Here is a 20,236-nt window from a genome sequence, read left to right as displayed (position 1 = left end):
TGGGGAGGGGGATGTAGACGTAGGTCCCTTTTTAAATATATATTTTTTAAGGTGCCTCCGTAACACTTCTCTTTCAGTGATTGGGCCTTTTCGAGCAACTTTCCTACCACCAGTAAAAGACTAACTTATAGAAATGAAAGCACTATAATGTTCTCAACTTAGACTTATTTTCTTAATTTTTTTCATTGAAAAAAAAAGAAGAGTATTTAAAAAAGCATGTGTGGTTTGAGATTGGCAAATTAGTGTATGTTCTGAATCTGAATTCTGAATCTGAATTGTATAGTCGGCAAAGCATCCTTTCAGGAAACATCACACCAACTTTTGAAGCCTACGTGAATAATTACTTTTTGTGTCTTCCAGTTTATTCGATTAATACTAGAAACTGTCCATCAATGAGAACGCCCTCTATATGCAAATTAGTTTCTGGAAGCTCTCCGCTTGCGTAGCTCGATCACTCGTGACGTAATCAGCTTTTTGCACAACACCGCCATTTTTAAAGAGAAAGAAATGATAGTCAACATGTCTCTGCGCTTTTTGTCAAAACAGATTCAAGATTTTACTGAGTTCAATGGACACAACCATCAGAAAAGGTTACGGTGAGTTACTGATTTGTTTGTGAAAATGATGATTTGGGTTTTAATAAATTTGCACACAAAGAATTAAACGAAACTTGAGGACATTTTCGACACTACACTAGCCCAGCCAACTTCGTCCCGCGTGGCCGGCCAGGGGGCAGGCAGCGGCCGGCCAGGCCCATGCGGGTACCTGGGTTCCGGTCAACTCGGTCCCAAGCCAACTCAGTCCCAGTCAACTCGGTCCCAAGTCAACTCGGTCCAAAATCAACTCGGTCCCATGTCAACTCGGTCCCAAGTCAACTCGGTTCCACCAGTGAACTCGGTCCCGAGTCAACTCGGTCCCAAGTCAACTCCGTCCTTCGACCAACTTTAATGTTTTTAAAATTATTTTATTGGTACTATTTCGTGCAAGTAAGTGAACTTGATAATAATTTATTATGTTCGTGTAAGTTAACTTAATTTTTGTTATCAACCAACCCTAATGTTTTTTTAAAATTTTTATCGGTAGGCCTATGTGTTTTTATTTTAATTTTATTACGTGTATAGTATAACTGGAAAGTTTTGTTTATTATTATTTTTAACCAAACATTAATTTTCTCATGTTTTAATTTCAGAAATTAATCGTACTTTTTAAAAATATTATTTATTGTATGTGTTTTTTGAGAAAATTTGTTGATAAAATAAACATCCCAAAGAGTATTATTTTTTAAATGTTTGTCAATTAATGTTAATTGTTGAGAGCCATACAAAAAACAATACTCTGGTTGAAAGCAAAAAAACATTTGAACTCATTGTTTTTCTGTTGAAATTTATTCGCCCAACATTATTTTTTCCAATTCAAAGAAATTTCCGTCAACCATACTGACCGAATTGACTTGGGACCGAGTTGACTTGGGATCGAGTTGACTCATGAGCGGCCAGGTCTACATTCGTGTACGCGGCGCGGCGAGTTCAAGACGACAAGCTGCAAAAATTATTCACGCTTTTCTACACTTTCTGAACAGAATGAAAACACATTTTTTGTATCCTGCCACCTCTTTTTCATTCGTTAGTAAATAAATTAATACATAATTTACTCAATCAAGTACTCCTCTTGGACTTGGAGTCTTGTACCCACATGAGTGGTTGTACACATTTATGAAAAGTGGCAGGATACGGAGATCTGAATGCTAATTTTCCATTCTATTAGGCACTAAAGGCACAGCAGCCGATTTCACGAAACGCTAGAGTTAGGACGAGTAACCCGTCCTAATTTAGGATGGGTTGCTTCGATGCGTCCTACGTATTTTGATACTGAACTGAGTCCTAAGATTAATCCTAAGTTAGGAAGAGTTTGGTGAAATCGACGGCTGGGCACTGGGGTACTTACCAAAATAATTGTTAGCATAAAAACTTACTTGTTTTCAATCAATGGAGAGCTGTTGCTAGTAGAAATCATTGTGAGAAACGGCTCCCTCTAAGTATAACATAGTTTTTGAGAAAGAAGTAATTTTTCACTAAAATATTTGAACTTGATTTTGAGACCTCAGTATTAGATTCTGAGGTCTTTTAAATTAAGCATCTGAAAGCACACAACTACGAGTGACAAGGGTGTTTTTTCTTCCATTATTATCTTGCAGCTTCGAGAACCAATTGAGATCAAATTTCATAGTTTTGTTATTTTGTGCATATATATGTTAACATACGCCAAGTGAGAAGACTGGTCTTAGACAATTACCAAAGGTGTCCAGTGTCTTTAAGCAATCTGGTTAAGCAGTTCTATGATACATATAAACATGTATACTGGATCCTTGTAAGTTGTCAGGAACTTTGGCTGCGCAGCACTTACGTCTCTTTGTGAATACGATGACATGGTGAATTGAAGTCATTGCTTCTAAACTTGTAGGCCTACATATTGTGAGGTGTTATGGAGAAAGAACCTGCAACACTGCTTCGGTAATCAGAGATTCACCCCCAAAATGAATAGAACATTGTCATTAAAGGAACACGTTGCCTTGGATCGATCGAGTTGGTCTTTGAAAGGTGTTCTGTGTCCGTTTGTTATAAAGTGCATGGTTTGAAAGATGTTGTAAAAGTAGAATACAATGATCTACCCAAATATGCCTTGAATTTGAGTGGTTTTCTTTTAACCTCGTCCACTAACTTGGTGGGCCATTTATGGGAGTAAAAATTTTGACTCCCATAGATGGCTGACTGTGATAGTTCGCAACGTAAAAAGAAAATCATGCAATTTTGAGTGATACTTGTATTGATCATTATATTCTACTTTTACAACACCTTTCTAACCATAATGCATTTTATAACAAACGGTTACAAACGCTTTTTATAGACCAACTCGTCCGATCCAAGGCATTGTGTTCCTTTAACATCAATACACCCACAGTAGACATGCAGGAGAAAAAAACCCGTAATGGGACGCCTTTTTTGGTAACAATTATCGTTTAAATATAAGGCCTGTTTTGCACCCTCTTGTGGTAGAAGGATTGCTGCTGCTATCAAAGAAAAGCAACACCCTTTTTATAAAACATTGTCTTTGTTTGTTTGTTTGCATTTAGGCTAGCTACAGACGTGCCATAGTCGGATGAAGTCTACCTACCAAAAGAAGCATCATCCATGCTGCCCAGTGTCAAGGTTCAACGATGTCTGGAAGTACATGTCTGGAAGTACCGCCGAGAGAAAAGTCACAAAATTTGGACAATTTTAGCCATTTAATTCGCTAAACAAGGTATTTATTAATGGGAATAACAGTGTTCATACCCGGTCTTCACTGCGTGGTAATGACCTTGGTTGGTGGCTGGCGCTGTTAATGGACCTCGCTTCCGGCTCGGTCTGTTAACAGCGCCAGCCACCAACCCGGTCATTACCACGCAGTGAAGACCGGGTATGAACACTGTTAGTCCCTAATTATTTTGTGATGTTAATTTCCAATTTCCTTATTTGTAAGGGGCAAATTACAAGCCAATGTTGCAAATTGACATTGTTTTCACCATCCTTCCAGTACAAAAATTTAAACATCTAAAACATCTGATCACATCATTCTGGGACAATCTTTTTTTGATATGGTTATTGTTTCAACCACCTAAATATAAACAAGTGTTCTGAGATTGCATGTATTGCGCCCTCATATATGGTCAAATTGAAAAAAAAACACACACCCCTTTCACAACAATTTGCTCTCATTTGTTTACAGTTGGGCTCGCTTAAGACATGCCAATGTCAGATGAAGTCTACCTCTCCAAAAAGAGATACATCATCCATGCTACCCAGTGTCAAGGTACAACAATGCCTTCTTCAGCAACAGGTAAGCAACAGTTACAACTTGTAGGTTTAACAAATAATAGCCCCAAATGTTCCTTGTTGGGACTCTTTACAATCTTGGCCCAACAAAAGCCATTGAAAAAAAAGGTTTAAAAACCATTCACGCTCTTAAGAATAAACGATGTCTTCATCATTATTTAAAGACACTGGACACCTTTGGTAATTGTCAAAGACCAGTCTTCTCACTTGGTGTATCTCAGCATTATGCATAAAATAACAAACCTGTGAAAATTTGAACTCAATTGGTCGTAGAAGTTGCGAGATAATAATGAAAGAAAAAACACCCTTGTCACACAAAATTGTGTGCTTTCAGATGCTTTGTTTCGCGATCACAAAATTTCATTCTGAGGTCTCGAAATCAAATTCAAATGTTTTAGTGGAAAATTACTTCTTTCTCGAACACAATGTTACTTCCGAGGGACCCGTTTCTCACAATGTTTGATACTATCAACAGCTCTAAACTGCTTGTTACCAAGTAAGTTTTATGCTAACAATTATTTTGAGTAAATACAAAAAGTGTCCAGTGCCGTTATAAAGGGACAAAATAACAAGTCTCTAACCTCTCGCTAAAAGGGTGCAAATTGCCATCGTACTCACCACCCTTCCAGTACAAGAATGTCAACATTCAAAACGTCTGATCACATCATTCTGGGACAATCTTTTTGTTTGTTTCAACCACCTAAATGTAAAGCAGTCGTGACACTAATTCCCTGATGCAAGCAATGCACTTGTGGAAAATAGAAGGGGTTCGCCCCGGTATTTCTGGTTTGATTGGCTGCAGATTGCCCCATAGCACCTGGTAAACCATAACAAGTGCTAGATCTAAAAGGAGTAGATCTCATAATTCAATAGTAGTCCCACAACCTTGCAGGAAATACTGTATGTTAAACCGCCTTGAGCATCACTGAGTGTAGGACAACCGCGCTATATGAGAAGCCACTACACAACTGATTTTTAAACATTTTTTTTCAATTCTAGACTCCTTGGGCATTCAAGATTAGCTTTGGGAAACTGTGACCCCCCAGTTACAACCCTTTGAGCATTAAAGGTTAGGCAAGGTTAACCATGACCTAATGTTGACCTACATTTCTGTTTTACAATTTCATTTCGATTTATTATCAGGACCAGTTTCAGGTTTTGAGGCACACATATAAAAAGGTCAGGAGTCTTCTATCTTGAAATCAGATCAACAATAAAGCTTTCAAGCACTTAATCTAGAAGCAAAACAACATGGACCAGCCTTGTGTTGTTCACACACACACCTAGTTTTTATTTGTTTTCATTTAGGTAAGCTACAGACACGCCATTTTAGGATGAAGTCTACCTCTTCAATAGAAGATACTTGATGTATGGCTGCCCAGTGTTAAGATAAAACAATGTCTTCTCCAGCAACAGGTAAGCACCCTGCAGCCGATTTCACGAAACGCTAGGATCAATCCTAACTCTAGTTAGGACGAGTAACCCGTCCTAGCTTAGGATGAGTTCAATGCGTCCTACGTATTTGGATACGGAACTGAACCCGTCCTAAGTCCTTAGATTAATCCTAAGTTGGGAAGAGTTTGGTGAAATCGACGGCAGGCCTGTTACTTCGTTGTTGAAAGGGCCAGGGCACCAAGGCATTTTCTCCTTGGTTAAGGGCACACTATGAGGAAATTGTTTAGCTCTACTGGATCATTTTAAAGGGCACCATGGCAATGACCAGGGGGCATGGAGGCAATCGCCTTTAATGCCTCCGCGAAGTATCCGGCCTGAGCACCAGTTTCAACACCAGTTTCAAATTTTACTTGCATCTTGGCCCAACAAAAGCCACGAAAAGGGTGGTTTGAAAATTCTTCTGTGTCAACAGCCACTAGGTTACAAGTAGGCCTACTATAACATAGGGCTAGATAACTACCAGTTGGTAGATCACAAGCACAAGTTTCAGTACCTTATGGGTTTCAATGTTTAAAACAATTTTTTTTGGTGTGTTTTACCCCAATATTGATGTGTCGTACACAAGTTCTTTGACCTTTGTCATTCTATAGCAGATGTCGTACAAATAGACCACTTAGCTTGACAATGTAATTACAACCGGGGCCCAATGTCATGGCTCTGCTTACCGCCGAATTCCGCGCTTACAATCACGACTCCCCGCTTACGTGCAAGCGCCGAATTTCTGCGCTAGCCTTTTAAGCATAGAATGCCTAGTAACGTTGAGTACGCACGCGCAGAAGCCAAAACTCGCCGCTAAGCACAGAATTCCATGCTGACGTAAGTGCCGAAATTGGGCCCAGTTGTTTTCTCCTTACACAATTTTGGCTGAGGAGCACATACATTACTTTGTGGAAATAATGATGAAGTGAAATTGAGTCATTACTTCAAAGACCATTATACGTATTTGTTGTGTTTTTTATGTAACTTGTTAGGCACTGTCATTATATTTGGTGGCACGGTTGGCTTGTGCGTAAAGCGCTCGCCTCTCACCAAGGTGACCTTGGCTTGTGCGTAAAGCGCTCGCCTCTCACCAAGGTGCCCCCGGTTCGATTCCCGGCCAGGGCCATGTGTGAGTTGAGTTGTGCGTTGGTTCTCTGCTGTGCCATAAGGGTTTTCCAGACCATCCGGTTTTCCTCCCTTGGGGGATCGGAAAAATCAAACACTTTCGATCTTGGCTGTGCTCCATGGTCATAATGGGTTGATGTGGCTGGCAGCCAAAGGCGCCCTTGCATGCCTGCTTCTCTAACACGTTGTAGCTGCGTCCTTCGCAATTCAGCTCTAGCTGCGAGTAAGGATGATTAGCCACCCATCCCCCAAATTATTACATATGAGCACAGCATAGCTACAATTGAGAAACATCACCACACCCCTGTCACACGATGTTGTTTTTAATTTGTTTTCAAGAATCATAATATTAAGTTTAGCAACCCACATGCCATGGTCAGAAGAAGTCTACCTATCCATACTACCCTTGTTATTATTTAAAAGTTAAATAAAGCATAAGCATTGTTGTATTTTCTTCTTGCATGATACAGCGAGTGTTGTGATCTCCACAGAGATCTACTCATCAACCAAGTAGATGTCTGAGACCTGCAGTTGATGAGCTTCCTAACAATTTACAAAGAGTCCGGCAAATGAACTGCTCTCTCCTTGATAAAAGGTAATGGAAACTCCTGAGTATTGAACATTAGAACAGCTGTTAGTTCATAAATCTATCTTAGTTTCCTTAATTCCTTGGCAAACTTGCCACTTTTTTCTATTGTACCTCCTACTGGCCACACAAATGTAAAGTTGAATTACATTTTTTGTTGTTGGGGGGGGGGGGGTAGTGATACTGTTTGAAGAGAATCAAATGTTTAATTTTGCCACAAAATGTTAACAGCAAGAGCGATAAAAAGTAAGCACAGTAAAGTCTGCTAACAAAAAACAAGTGTGAAGCCAAAACTTGTTATATTACTTCATCCGGTTGTGTGGAATTTTGTCAACTTTTTACAGCTGTTTGCGGCCACTTTGGGCATTTTGGTACAAGCAGTTTCCAGCCACTATGGTCTCTAATAAATTAAAACACTTAAAAACTTGTGCCAATGTGTTGCATGTAGTACACAAATGTGAGAAAAGGCTCCCTCTGAAGTGACGTAGTTTTTGAGAAAGAAGTAATTTTCCACGAATTTGATTTTGAGACCTGAAAATTAGATTTTGAGGTCCCGAAATCAAGCATCTGAAAGCACACAATTTCGTGTGTCAAGGGTGTTTTGAGATACACCAAGTGAGATGACTGGTCTATGACAATTACCAAAGGTGTCCAGGGGTGGGTTTCACAAAGAGTTAGGACTAGTCTTATCTTGAGTTAGGACCAGTGACTCGTCCTAACTTAGGACTGTCCATGCAATTTGTATACTAGTCCTAACTCTGTGTGAAATCGACCCCAGTGTCTTTAAATAAATTTATGAATGGTTAATCAAACTACCCTTGTGCTTCATTATATATAATCTGTACACAGGAACAGTATTAGCGAGTGTATGCTGAATAAATATCCTATCATTACTAAAGCTAAAACAAAGCATTACTGTGTTCTTTATTTGCATGATACAGTGAGGATTGTCATCTCCCTGTAGATCTTCCCATCAACCAAGAAGATGTCTGAGACTTGCAGTGGATGAGCTTCCTAACCATTTACATTGAATCAGGTAAATGAACTGCTCTCCCCTTCCTTTACACAAGCTTGCGGAAATTATTACGAAAGTTGATGGATCAATCATAAATCTATCCCAGTTTTTTTCGTTTTTATTTTCATTATTTTGTCTTAGTAGTTCAATATACAGACCGATCTATTAGGCTCCGCCCACGTTGCACATGTGAGCCTCTCCAATGCCATTCTGCACAACTCTGCCGTGCGCGCCTAGCATACGGGACGCACACGTATGTCGGACTTTATTTGTCGGACTTTTGGTTGCCCATTGGGTTGTGATTGGTCAATACGCAATTGGGTGAAGCTTAATGGATCGGTCTATTGGCAGTAGAGTAGCTAGACTTATAAAGTATGGTGTAAAGAGTTGGTTGGGAATTCCACTGTATCATTCAAGCCAAACAAATCTTTTAAAAACTATATTTTATTATGAATGATGTTCTTAATATATCTACAAAAAGTAAAATAGTAACAACCTTTGTTTTTTTTTTTTTGGGGGGGAGGATTCGGGAAGCTAATAGTTTCAAATTTTTTTCTGAGAAAAAATTCTGATACATTAAACAAAATTTAAACACATACCTACATAAGGGTTGTTGTTTCAAATGCTTACACCTCATTGTTCGATCTCGATCATCTTTATCTTTTCACCTAGTACATGAAAAACTATAATTACATTTGTTTAAAGTCACATTCTAATTATACCTTAAAAATAAACATTTGTTTGTCTTAATTTGTAGATAGTGTCTACCTGTCACACAGAAGATTTCCAAGACCTGCACCATGTATAGTCAGCCCACTGTCAACATATCACCAGTTTAGATGTGTGAGGGTTACGCAAGAGGAAGGTAAAATACCTGTGGTTGTTTTACACTAACATCAAAGGGTGGTCTGTTTTTGCAGCACTCATACCAACAGAATATCTCGTCACATGCCACAACATTTTTGGGGATGAAATGCCGGCACCAGCCTAACCCGAAATGAGAGGTTCGTCCCTACAGATTGATAACAGATTTAAAAGATAGGAAACATGTTTTTGATTAACAAAACCCCTTTAACTGTACAAAAATACAATTTTAAATAATGAAAAAGGTTTTTAGTACAAACCATTGATATTTCTTCTCAAGTTAAACCATAAACTAGGAATGAAATTATTTCCCATCGTATGATGATAGTAAAAGAGCTGGAATGTGCTTAACACCTTTCCTGACCTAAAACAAAAAGTTTTAAAATTTAGTTCAGGCAAATCAGAACCAATTTATTTAAGGTATACTTTGGAAATATTGAAATGTATAAATTGAGTCGTCATTGATGGATCACCATATTTTGATGACAAGGGCAAATAAACGCCCCTAGTTAGTTTTGGCTTCCTTTTTTGTGTCCTGCTATACATCTTAGGACATCTCAATGTTTCCATTTTACAGCATGAAAAAGCTGATTTCCTAAAACTTTCATTATGATCTTGAAACTTCAGAGTTTGAGAGAAAAACTAATATTATTGAATCCTCATGGTCTTCAAGGCATTTTATATAATGAAGGAATCATAAATGAGCAACAAGATTTGTTGATCTCATTTTTTTTTTATTGTAGACATGTTAATTAATGATGTCAGATAACTTGTCAGGTGTAATCTTACATTTAAGTAAATGTTCTTGTAAAAAGTAGGTGCACCATTTGCAGGCAAGCACACACCCTGTTTCTCGGGGTGGCATACTTCTCAGAAGGAGTGGCCTTAAGATTTCAGAAAGATAGTTGGCCTGAAATAAACTTTTGTAACCAGGAGGAAAAAAACTTATCTTAAAATTAGATTGCTTGCAAGGTACACTTATTTCACTCCACAAACTTAAAGCTTCAAAAATTTTAGAGTAAACATATAACTCAATAATTATAAGTAGCCATATTCTTTGCATTTAATTTTGTGGACTTAAAGGCACTGGAAACTCATAGTAATTACTCAACTTAACTGTTAGCAAAAAAACTTACTTGGTGAGAAGCATGGGAGAGCTGTTGATAGTATACAACGTTTTGAGAAACGGCTCCTTCTGAAGTAACATAGTTTTTGAGAGGTAATTTCTCACTTAAATATTACGCAAGGTGTACAGTGCCTTTAAGAGGTATTATTTGCATAGTGGACAAAGATCTTAAAAGCAAATTATTATTTCATATTAATGAAAAGCTAGACATTAAAAAAAAATGTCCTTCACAAGTCTCATCTTATTTAAAGACAATGGACACTATTGGTAATTGTCAAAGACCAGTCTTCTTACTTGGTGTATCTCAACATGTGCCTAAACAAACCTGTAAAAATTTGAGCTTGATTGATCGTCGGAGTTGCGAGATAACTATAAAAGAAAAAAACACCCTTGTCACACGAAGTTGTGTGCTTTCAGATGCTTGATTTCGAGGCCTCAAATTCTAAATCTGAGGTCTTGAAATCAAAATCGTGGAAAACTTCTTCTTTCTCGAAAACTACGACACTTCAGAGGGCGCCATTTCTCACAATGTTTTATACTATCAACCTCTCCCCATTACTCTTTACCAAGTGAGGTTTTATGCTGATAATTATTTTGAGTAATTACCATTAGTGTCCACTGCCTTTAATGGCTGGCAAAACCCTAATCTTTGAGTCTCAGTGTTTTGATATTTTCTTGATATTAATGCAGATAAGTTTCAAGATGTGCTACATTGCAGATCTAATTTGAATTGACCAAATAAAAACCATGATTCAAAACCAAAACCCAACACCAGACATTGTAGTTTCTTGACAGGAATACCTGACTTGATGACAGAACTGTTGCACCATTATCAATTGGGCAAGACAACATTCCTCATAATAGTAAAAAAGTGTTACTAGCAAACAATCTAATGCAAAAGCTTTTTCTGTAATTTCTATTATTTGGATTTTAAATGTGCCCAATTTCATAGAGCTGCTTAAAGCACAAAAAGTAGCTAAGCATAACATAATTATGCTTAGCAAATTATGGTTACCAGCCTTCAGTGCCAGCCTTACTACCATGCTATGTAAACAAATTGTGACTGGTATGGTATCCTGCTCCTTTCTGCTCTGCAGAAAACTGCTTAGCAATATTAAAATAAGCAGCTCTATGAAATAAGGCCCAGGGTAAAAATTTAAACTATGTTTTGACAAATAAAATAGTAACAGTTAATCTTTCACAAGAAAATTTAAACTATTGTCTTATGCTGATAATGTGAAGATTACTTTGTTGTGCTTAGCTACAAGAAGTGTCATTAGAGTGCATAAAACATCACTCTGCAAAAGATTAAAAGTTTTTGGGAAAAAACCCAAATTAAAACTTTCGCGATAGTGTTAAGATTACTTTGTTAACATTATATCATACTATTTGAAGTTTGAGTTGTCAAATAAAATGATTCTATAAATGAAACATGAATTCTCTCTCATTCCCTTACTTTAATGTGCTATTGTTTTACAATAATGTGTTGTGGATTATAAGTATTAAAAGTAAGATATAGAACCCTGTCCCTATCCTTCAATACAAATAAGTGCTGACAATTAAATCTACATTGTGAAATGTACCTAACCTTTAATACAAACAACCAGGCCCTACCTTTAAATTATATCTACATTGTGAAATGTCCCACACCTTTAAGCCAAACAAGGGGCCCTACCTTCAAATTATCTTAGAATAAAACCACTTTAAAACAAAACATCTGATAGTCTTTCTCTAGTCCATAAATACTTTGACTAAACAGTACCATACCACACCTTTAATACGAAAAAAACCTACAAAAAAACTTGAATACGAAAAACCCCTACATTTAAGAATAACCACTTTAATAACAAAAGTTCAACTCCATTAAATACTTTAATTAAAAAGTATCATACCACACCTTTAATACGAAAAACCCCTACCGTCAAATTACATCTAAAAATAACCACTTTAAAAGAAAAAAATCCACCCCATTGAATACTTTAACTAAAAAGTACCATACCACACCGTTAATACGAAAACCCCTTCCGTTAAATTACCCCTAAGAATAACCACTTTAATAACAAAAGTTCCACCCCATTATTACTTTAATCTAAAAAGTACAATACCACACCTTTAATATTAAAAACCCCTACCTTTAAATTACATCTTAGAATATCCACTTTAATAGAAAGCAAACACCCCATTAAATACTTTATTAAAAAGTATCATACCACACCTTTAATACGAAAAACTCCTACTGTCAGATTACATCTAAGAATAACCAGTTTAATTGAAAAAGTTCCACCCCATTAAATACTTTAACTAAAAAGTACCATACCACACCTTTAATACAAAAAAAACCTGTCGTTAAATTACGTCTAAGAATATCCACTTTAATTTTAAAAATATATATATATTTTTAAACGAATAGTTTTAACTGCCACTTTAAATCAGTTCTATACCGCAATATGTCTCTTTAAACCTCACCCACCGAACGGAGTCTACACTTCAACGGATACCACCCCCTTCCGGATACCAACCATCTCATCCCAACGTATCCCCCTAGTCCTCCCAAACTTTATCATGCCCGTTTAGGCCCAACACTCCTATCCTCAACTCAAGTCCTCATCTCAAAGACCCATCCCACCCTCCTACCATCACCCTAAGCCCTCATCCCAAACAGTCCATCTCATCACTCCTACCGTTATCCTAAGCCCTCATCCCAAACAGTCCAGCCAATTACTCCTACCATCACCCAAGTCCTCATCTCAAACAGTCCAGCCCACTCTCCTACCATCACCCCAAGTCCTCATCCCAAAAAGTCCAGCCAATTACTCCTACACCATCACCCAAGCCCTCAGCCCAACCAGCCCATCCCACTCTCCTACCATCACCCCAAGTCCTCATCCCAAATAGTCCATCCCACTCTCCTACCATCACCCCAAGTCCTCATCCCAAACAGTCCATCCAATTACTCCTACACCATCACCCAAGCCCTCAGCCCAACCAGCCCATCCAACTCTCCTACTATTACCCCAAGCCCTCATCCCAAACAGCCCATCCCACTCTCCTACCATCACCCCAAGTCCTCATCCCAAACAGTCCAGCCAATTACTCCTACACCATCACCCAAGCCCTCAGCCCAACCAGCCCATCCAACTCTCCTACTATTACCCCAAGCCCTCATCCCAAACAGCCCATCATCACTCCTACCATCACCCAAGACCTCATCCCAACCCACTGGCTGACCAGCAACCTCCAAGCCCCTTGCCCAAGAGTCTCAGAGCAGAGGCAACCCTTACCCTAACCCACTGAGCAACCTCCTTGGCCCCTCAGCACTTAGAAATTTTACTCCTCCAGCCAAGCTCCAAGGCCCTTGGTAGGCCCTTGTAGATCCTTGGTCAGCCATCAGATCAGCTAGAAATCCAAGGGTTGAGCCAGGGAAAATACTTTCTGGAAAATTTTCTAAGTCAGCCATTTTTAACTTCATCACTCCAAAAACCGTTAGATTTTTATAACAGCTCAGTAGCACAGCAGTGAGAGAGAGTGCTTACAGAGTGGAAGGTCCCCGGTTCAAACCCTGCACATTTTTATCAGAATTATAAAAAAAATCTTTTTTACTGTTAAAAAAGGGTCCCCGGAGGGATTTGAACCCACCCTGCTCACAGCTCCAGGATTCCTGGGGCTGTGAGCTAGCCCGCTGCGCCACGGCGGCTCTTGAAAAAATTTGCTCGGAACTAATATTTAAACCTTAGAATGGATAGGTCAAATAAGAAAAAAGGGAGATGAACCCTATGACCTTTGACCTTAGCACGAGTCACAAGAAAAATAGAATAAAGCCATGTCAGTTGGTGTACGTTAAATAAAGGTTTATTTGTAGAACAAAAATAAACAATACAAATATTACCAATAAGTTTAACGACTAAGACTATAGACCATTAAGATTACATTACATCTTAAGTAGTTTAACATAAGAAAGTTACAAAAATAAACAATACAAATATTACCAAATGTGTTAAACGAGTAAGACTATAGACCATTAAAAATACATTACATACCGAGTAGTTTAACATTAGAAAGTTACAGAGTAAGTGATACAAAATACTTAACGGAATTATTTTAACTTTAATTTAGAGTGTACTTTAAACACAATAAACGTTTTATCATTTTTCTGAATACCAAATTGCTCACACAAATTTGTTTCGCAAGTATACGTAAAGACAACAAATAAAAGTACTTAAACATTTACAAACTAAATAGTACAACATGTTAAGCAGAATAATAGACCTTGTATCATTTAATTCATAATTTTACTAAAAAGTCTTTTGGTACTTTATATTAATATTTTAAGTACTAACGAAATTTGCACCCCCCCCACATTTTACTCTGTCGGAGTTGAAACTACACCGAGTGCAAGCAATGCAAGTGATGTTATACATACTCTAATATTCATAGCATAATGCATAGTTTTAAAGCTAATTTGGTTACTGTACAGAGGGTGCTCTGATATATCTTTGACATTTTATTAACAGCACCCCCCCTATACATGTCGCACTAATAGAACATTTCTTAAAGTACAATACAATAAAAAGTTGATTTATAATATCAAAGATTACTTAAATTTTATTTATAAAGTCAAACATAGGATTATTCGCTGTCCTTTAAACGCATTGATTAAATATTCACAGATATTTATGTCAAAATTTATTTTCTCAACACTGCTCTTGTATTACACGATACCTTCCAGAAATGAGGCTGTTTTCCGCACGGCTAAATCAATCGATGCATCGACCCGTATAAACGTATTTCCGATCTCGGCAGCGCTCGTTCATAAACACAAACAATATTTTCTTTGGCGATGTTACTCATAATTTTATGAACATGTAGTGCCTAGTTTGAGCCTATATTACATGTTTGTCTAACCCTTTCAGTTTTATTTTCATTACACTTGATGAATTGTTTATTACATGCCTCATTAATTTAACATTTCTTAAAGTACCATACAATAAAAGTTGTTTTATAATATCAAAGATTACTTAAACGTTATTTTTAAAGTCAAACGTAGGATCATTCGCTGTCCTTTATACACACTGATTAAATATTCACAAATAATCATGTCTTTATTTTATTAACACAGTTCTTGTATTACACAATACCTAACAGAAACGAGGCTGTCTTTTCGCACGGCTTAATCCATCGATGCATCGACCCGTATAAACGTATTTCCGATCTCGTCAGCGTTCGTTCATAAAAAAAAAACAATATTTGCTTTGGCGACGTTACTCATAATTTTATGAACTTGTAGTGCCTAGTCTGAGCCTATTACATGTTTTCGTAACCCTTTCAGTTTTATTTTCATTTCACTTGATAAATTGTTATTACTGAAGTAATACAACATTTTAATAGTTAACATTTTAATAAGCATATAATGCATCATAATGTAAAATTTCTATTTCATTCAAACAACATTCATAAATTTGTTATCCAAAACCTAATTTAATGTATGTACTGTTAGTAGAAGACACTACAATACCTTCATCAAATAGTGTTAAATTTAGAACTATTAGACAACATTCTTATACTATAAATTGTTATTTTCTTTACTAACTAAAATGTTACTTGTTTTATTTCATTTATTTTTCTATGTTAGTGGTGAGATTTAATTTAATATTAAAAAAAATCAATCATAATTATGTTTTGGAAGACAGACTCTGTTGTTAACAGACTACAAATCATTTATATATTGTTTTAATAAATATTATGGTTAATTCATGGTTAAAGCCCCAACTACAAATCATTTATACATTGTTTTAATAAATATTATGGTTAATTCATGGTTAAAGCCCCAACTACAAATCATTTATATATTGTTTTAATAAAAATAATATCATGGTTAATTCATGGTTAAAGCCCCAACTACAAATCATTTATATATTGTTTTAATAAATATCATGGTTAATTCATGGTTAAAGCCCCAACTACAAATCATTTATATATTGTTTGAATAAATATCATGGTTATTTATTCCTCGTGTGATTGCCTAACTCTGTAATTTGTTGTAACACCCTTGTTATCGTGCCATTTGTCTGTAATGTCCTTCGATACAATACAAAAACTTTGATATAAGTCGCAATATCTTCAACGCGCGATGACTTTAAGTCCGCCGACTCAAACTCTGACACAACCTTTTTAACAATTTTCATGTATGTGGTGCACCGAAATAAATGTTAATTATTTTTAACGTTCTTATATTTAAGTTAGTTTTCGATTCAATGCAGTTAGTAATGTTAAACATAAAGTTTTAAGTAAGATTAATATTGGTTGTTAATTTGTTTACATTTTGAATTTTGTAATATAAATATTCATCAATTTATCAATTTGAACAATGTCATCAGTTGCAACATGCAGTCAAACATTTATATGATTTCTTAAAGGTTAAACATGATTAAACAACTAATAATATAGAACTTGGGTTATATCTAGCATTTTTAAATTTTAAGAGTAAAATATTCACAACAAAATCATTGTAAGATGTGTTTAAGGCAAAATACATTTAAAAACATTGATTAGTTTAATTAACTTATTATTTGTAATTTGTTTGTGGTTGTCCGTATTTTTGTATAAAACTTGTTTGTGTATATATAAATATATTATTATTTAAATCGTGGAATTTACTTCATTTATTTGTATAAGTTAATGGTGGGATTTAATTAAGTGTTAAAAATTCAATCATAATTGAATGTTTTTGAAGACAGACTCTGTTGTCAACAAAACCCCAACTACAAATCATTTATAAATTGTTTTAATAAATGTCATGGTTAATTATTTATAATTTGTTGTAAGACCCCTGTCCATTTGTCTGTAATGTCCTTCGATACAGTATAAAATTACAAAACATTTATATACAGTATAAAAACTTTAAAATTAGTCACAAAATCTTCACCGCACGATGACTTCCGCCCACCCACACTCTGACACAACCTTTTTAACAAACTTCTTTGAAGTGATGAACAATAAAATAATAATCATATTTTTAACGTTCTTATGTTTAAGTTAGTTCTTATTTCAATGCAGTTAGTAGAGTAAAACATAAACTTTATTAAGTTAGATTAATGTTGGTTGTTAATTGTTTTATATTTTGAATTTTGTTCTATATTCATCAATGTATCATTTGAACAATGTCATCAGTTGCAACATGCAGTAAAACATTTATATGATTTCTTAAAGGTTAAAATTGATTAAACAACTAATAATATAGAACTTGGGTTAGATCTAGCATTTTTAAATTTTAAGAATAAAATATTCACAACAAAATCCTTGTAAGATGTGTTAAAGGCCAAATATATTTAAAAAACATTGATTAATACTAATAATATATTGTATATGTCATTTTTTTCTTCTTCAGTATATTTGTTTAAAACTTATATTTTTTTGTATAAATAAATATATGTAATGTGTATAATTTTAGGGATTAATTTCTATGTTAGATTATACTCTTGCTATCTGTTAAATTTTGTAATATTTACATTTGACTGTGAATGATGAAGAAATTCAATAACACGATCCAGTGCATTAAGTCTTTTACACAAACAAGACCCCTATATGAGGAAACATTTCGGCAACAATTTCAACGTACTTGCACGGCGCATATTCAAACCTATTAGCAGCAACCTCGTTTCTATACCAACAAATTCAACCAGTGAATGCTTATTTAGGTCTACAAACAACCAGCCAAATGTATTGTAAACACCCATGATAACGTTTAACATCACAATTCACAAATAGTATTTCATATAGTTAAACATAAACTTATGTAAACACCCATGATAACGTTTAACATCACAATTCACAAATAGTATTTCATATAGTTAAACATAAACTTATATAAACACCCATGATAAAGTTTAACATCACAATTCACAAATAGTAATGCATATAGTTTAACATAAATAAGTACACCACTGCAAGCATTTTATTTCAGTTTCAAACTTGGCTTATCTTTTGGGGGAATTCTTCAACATAGTAAATTGATGTGCTATCTTTGCCTGAGCCTAAGGGAGTTTGACCGTGAAGAAGCAGCACGCACCTCCGCACAAGGCAGAAGTGGCACACACCTCTGCATCAATGCAGAAGTGGCACGCACCTTCGCATGATAAGTGCAACCTCACAATGTCACCATTATAGGAGCTGATACTCCCATGATAAGAGACAGACTATAATGGGATACACTGCAAGACATCAAACTGGGGTGAGATGCCTTCAAAACGCTGTCGTCTCCCAAAGCTGATGTAATTTTTGTTGCAAGATTAGGGTGAGGGTTATTCTGTTCTATTCAATTTTAAATTTAACCTTTCTTTTGGGAGGGGGTTCTCCAACATAGTTTATTAATGTGCTATCTTAGCCTGAGCCTATGGGAGTTTGACCGTGAAGAAGCAGCACGCACCTCCACACAAGGCAGAAGTGGCACACACCTCCGCATCAATGCAGAAGTGGCACGCACCTTCGCATGATAAGTGCAATCTCACAATGTCACCATTATAGGAGCTGATACTCCCATGATAAGAGACAGACTATAATGGGATACACTGCAAGACATCATACTGGGGTGAGATGCCTTCAAAACGCTGTCGTCTCCCAAAGCTGATGTATTCTTTGTTGCAAGATTAGGGTAAGGAATATTCTGTTCTATTCATTTTTCAATTTAACATTTCGTTTTGGGGGGAATTCTTCAACATAGTAAATTGATGTGCTATCTTTGCCTGAGCCTAAGGGAGTTTGACCGTGAAGAAGCAGCACCCACCTCCACACAAGGCAGAAGTGGCACACACCTCCGCATCAATGCAGAAGTGGCACGCACCTTCGCATGATAAGTGCAATCTCACAATGTCACCATTATAGGAGCTGATACTCCCATGATAAGAGACAGACTATAATGGGATACACTGCAAGACATCATACTGGGGTGAGATGCCTTCAAAACGCTGTCGTCTCCCAAAGCTGATGTATTCTTTGTTGCAAGATTAGGGTAAGGAATATTCTGTTCTATTCATTTTTAAATTTAACCTTTCTTTTGGGAGGGGGTTCTCCAACATAGTTTATTAATGTGCTATCTTTGCCTGAGCCTAAAAGCTTATAATTATAAAACTATTTAAGTACAACATTATACATAAGTTCACCATCGCAAGGATTTTTTGTCATCAGATTTTGCTGATTGTCATCCTGGTAAGCTTTGTTCAATTAGCAGGGCTACCAACGTGCAGGTTCCAGGATACCAGCCCCACGCGCTTTCTGAGATCGTAAGAGCCAATTGCACCGCCCCTTAAGGGGACGGGTCCGGTCCACTGTCCCAACTTCGGCGCCAGGACAGCCTCCCTACTCTTAGTAACGCGGTCCCTAGTTGAAAGGACTAGGGACTACTTCCGTTGGTCAACCATACTTCTGATAACACCGGCACCATCCTGACAGATGAGGAGCCCAAATGCACCTTTAAGATCAACCACCCAGTGGCCCGAGCCGGAAGTAGGACCCCACATGCCACGTGCAAGTGTCCAGGTCCCTTTAATCTAACCGCCGCACCACCTCGCAAATTTTGCTTAAACACGCAATTTCGCAATTTATCGCAATTTCAAAGCGCAAACAAAATCGCATTTGTGCTTGCTTGCAATGGTGTACTTATTTACAAGATGTTAATTAAAATCATAATAACAATAATGAAAGATACTTTTAAAGGCACTGGACACGTTTGGTAATGATCAAAGACCAGTATTCTCACTTGGTTTATCCCAACATATGCATAAAATAACAAATTTGGGCACAATTGGCCATCGAAGTTGCAAGAGAATAATAAAAGAAAATTACTTTGTGTGCTTTCAGATGCATAATAAAAGGCTTCAGCTGAAGTCTTTATTATCTGACTGAGAATTTACTTCATTCACAAAAACTACATTACGTCAGTAGGAGCCGTTTCTCACATTGTTTTATACCATCAATACATGTAGCTCTCCATTGCAAGTTAAAAATTAAATTTTTAAGCTAAACATTATTTTGAGTAATTACCCATAGTGTCCAATAGAAAACATATTTAAAAAGGGGAGAGGTTACCAGCACTTACACCCTTAGCCAAGATCCTCAGCATCTGGCCATAAAAACCCCCAGAAATGATTCGCTAAATAAAGAATTGAAAGCACAAGAAGTGCATTATAAATTTGAAACATATTTAAAAAGGGGAGAGGTTA

At 36.5% G+C, this 20,236-nt stretch overlaps 1 long non-coding RNA gene across 1 annotated transcript; it reads left to right on the top strand.

The window, feature by feature from the left end:
• Window positions 1-502: 502 nt before the first annotated feature.
• Window positions 503-10,042, top strand: LOC117296809. Its single transcript, XR_004519799.1, has 7 exons — window positions 503-596; window positions 3,131-3,300; window positions 3,766-3,876; window positions 5,181-5,288; window positions 6,902-7,026; window positions 7,959-8,053; window positions 8,790-10,042. It is a non-coding gene; the product is annotated as an uncharacterized LOC117296809 (long non-coding RNA).
• Window positions 10,043-20,236: the final 10,194 nt, after the last annotated feature.

The sequence above is a fragment of the Asterias rubens genome, chromosome 1, assembly GCF_902459465.1.
Source record: "Asterias rubens chromosome 1, eAstRub1.3, whole genome shotgun sequence".
Lineage (NCBI taxonomy): Eukaryota > Metazoa > Echinodermata > Asteroidea > Forcipulatida > Asteriidae > Asterias > Asterias rubens.
This window is presented reverse-complemented; position numbering and strand designations above follow the sequence as displayed.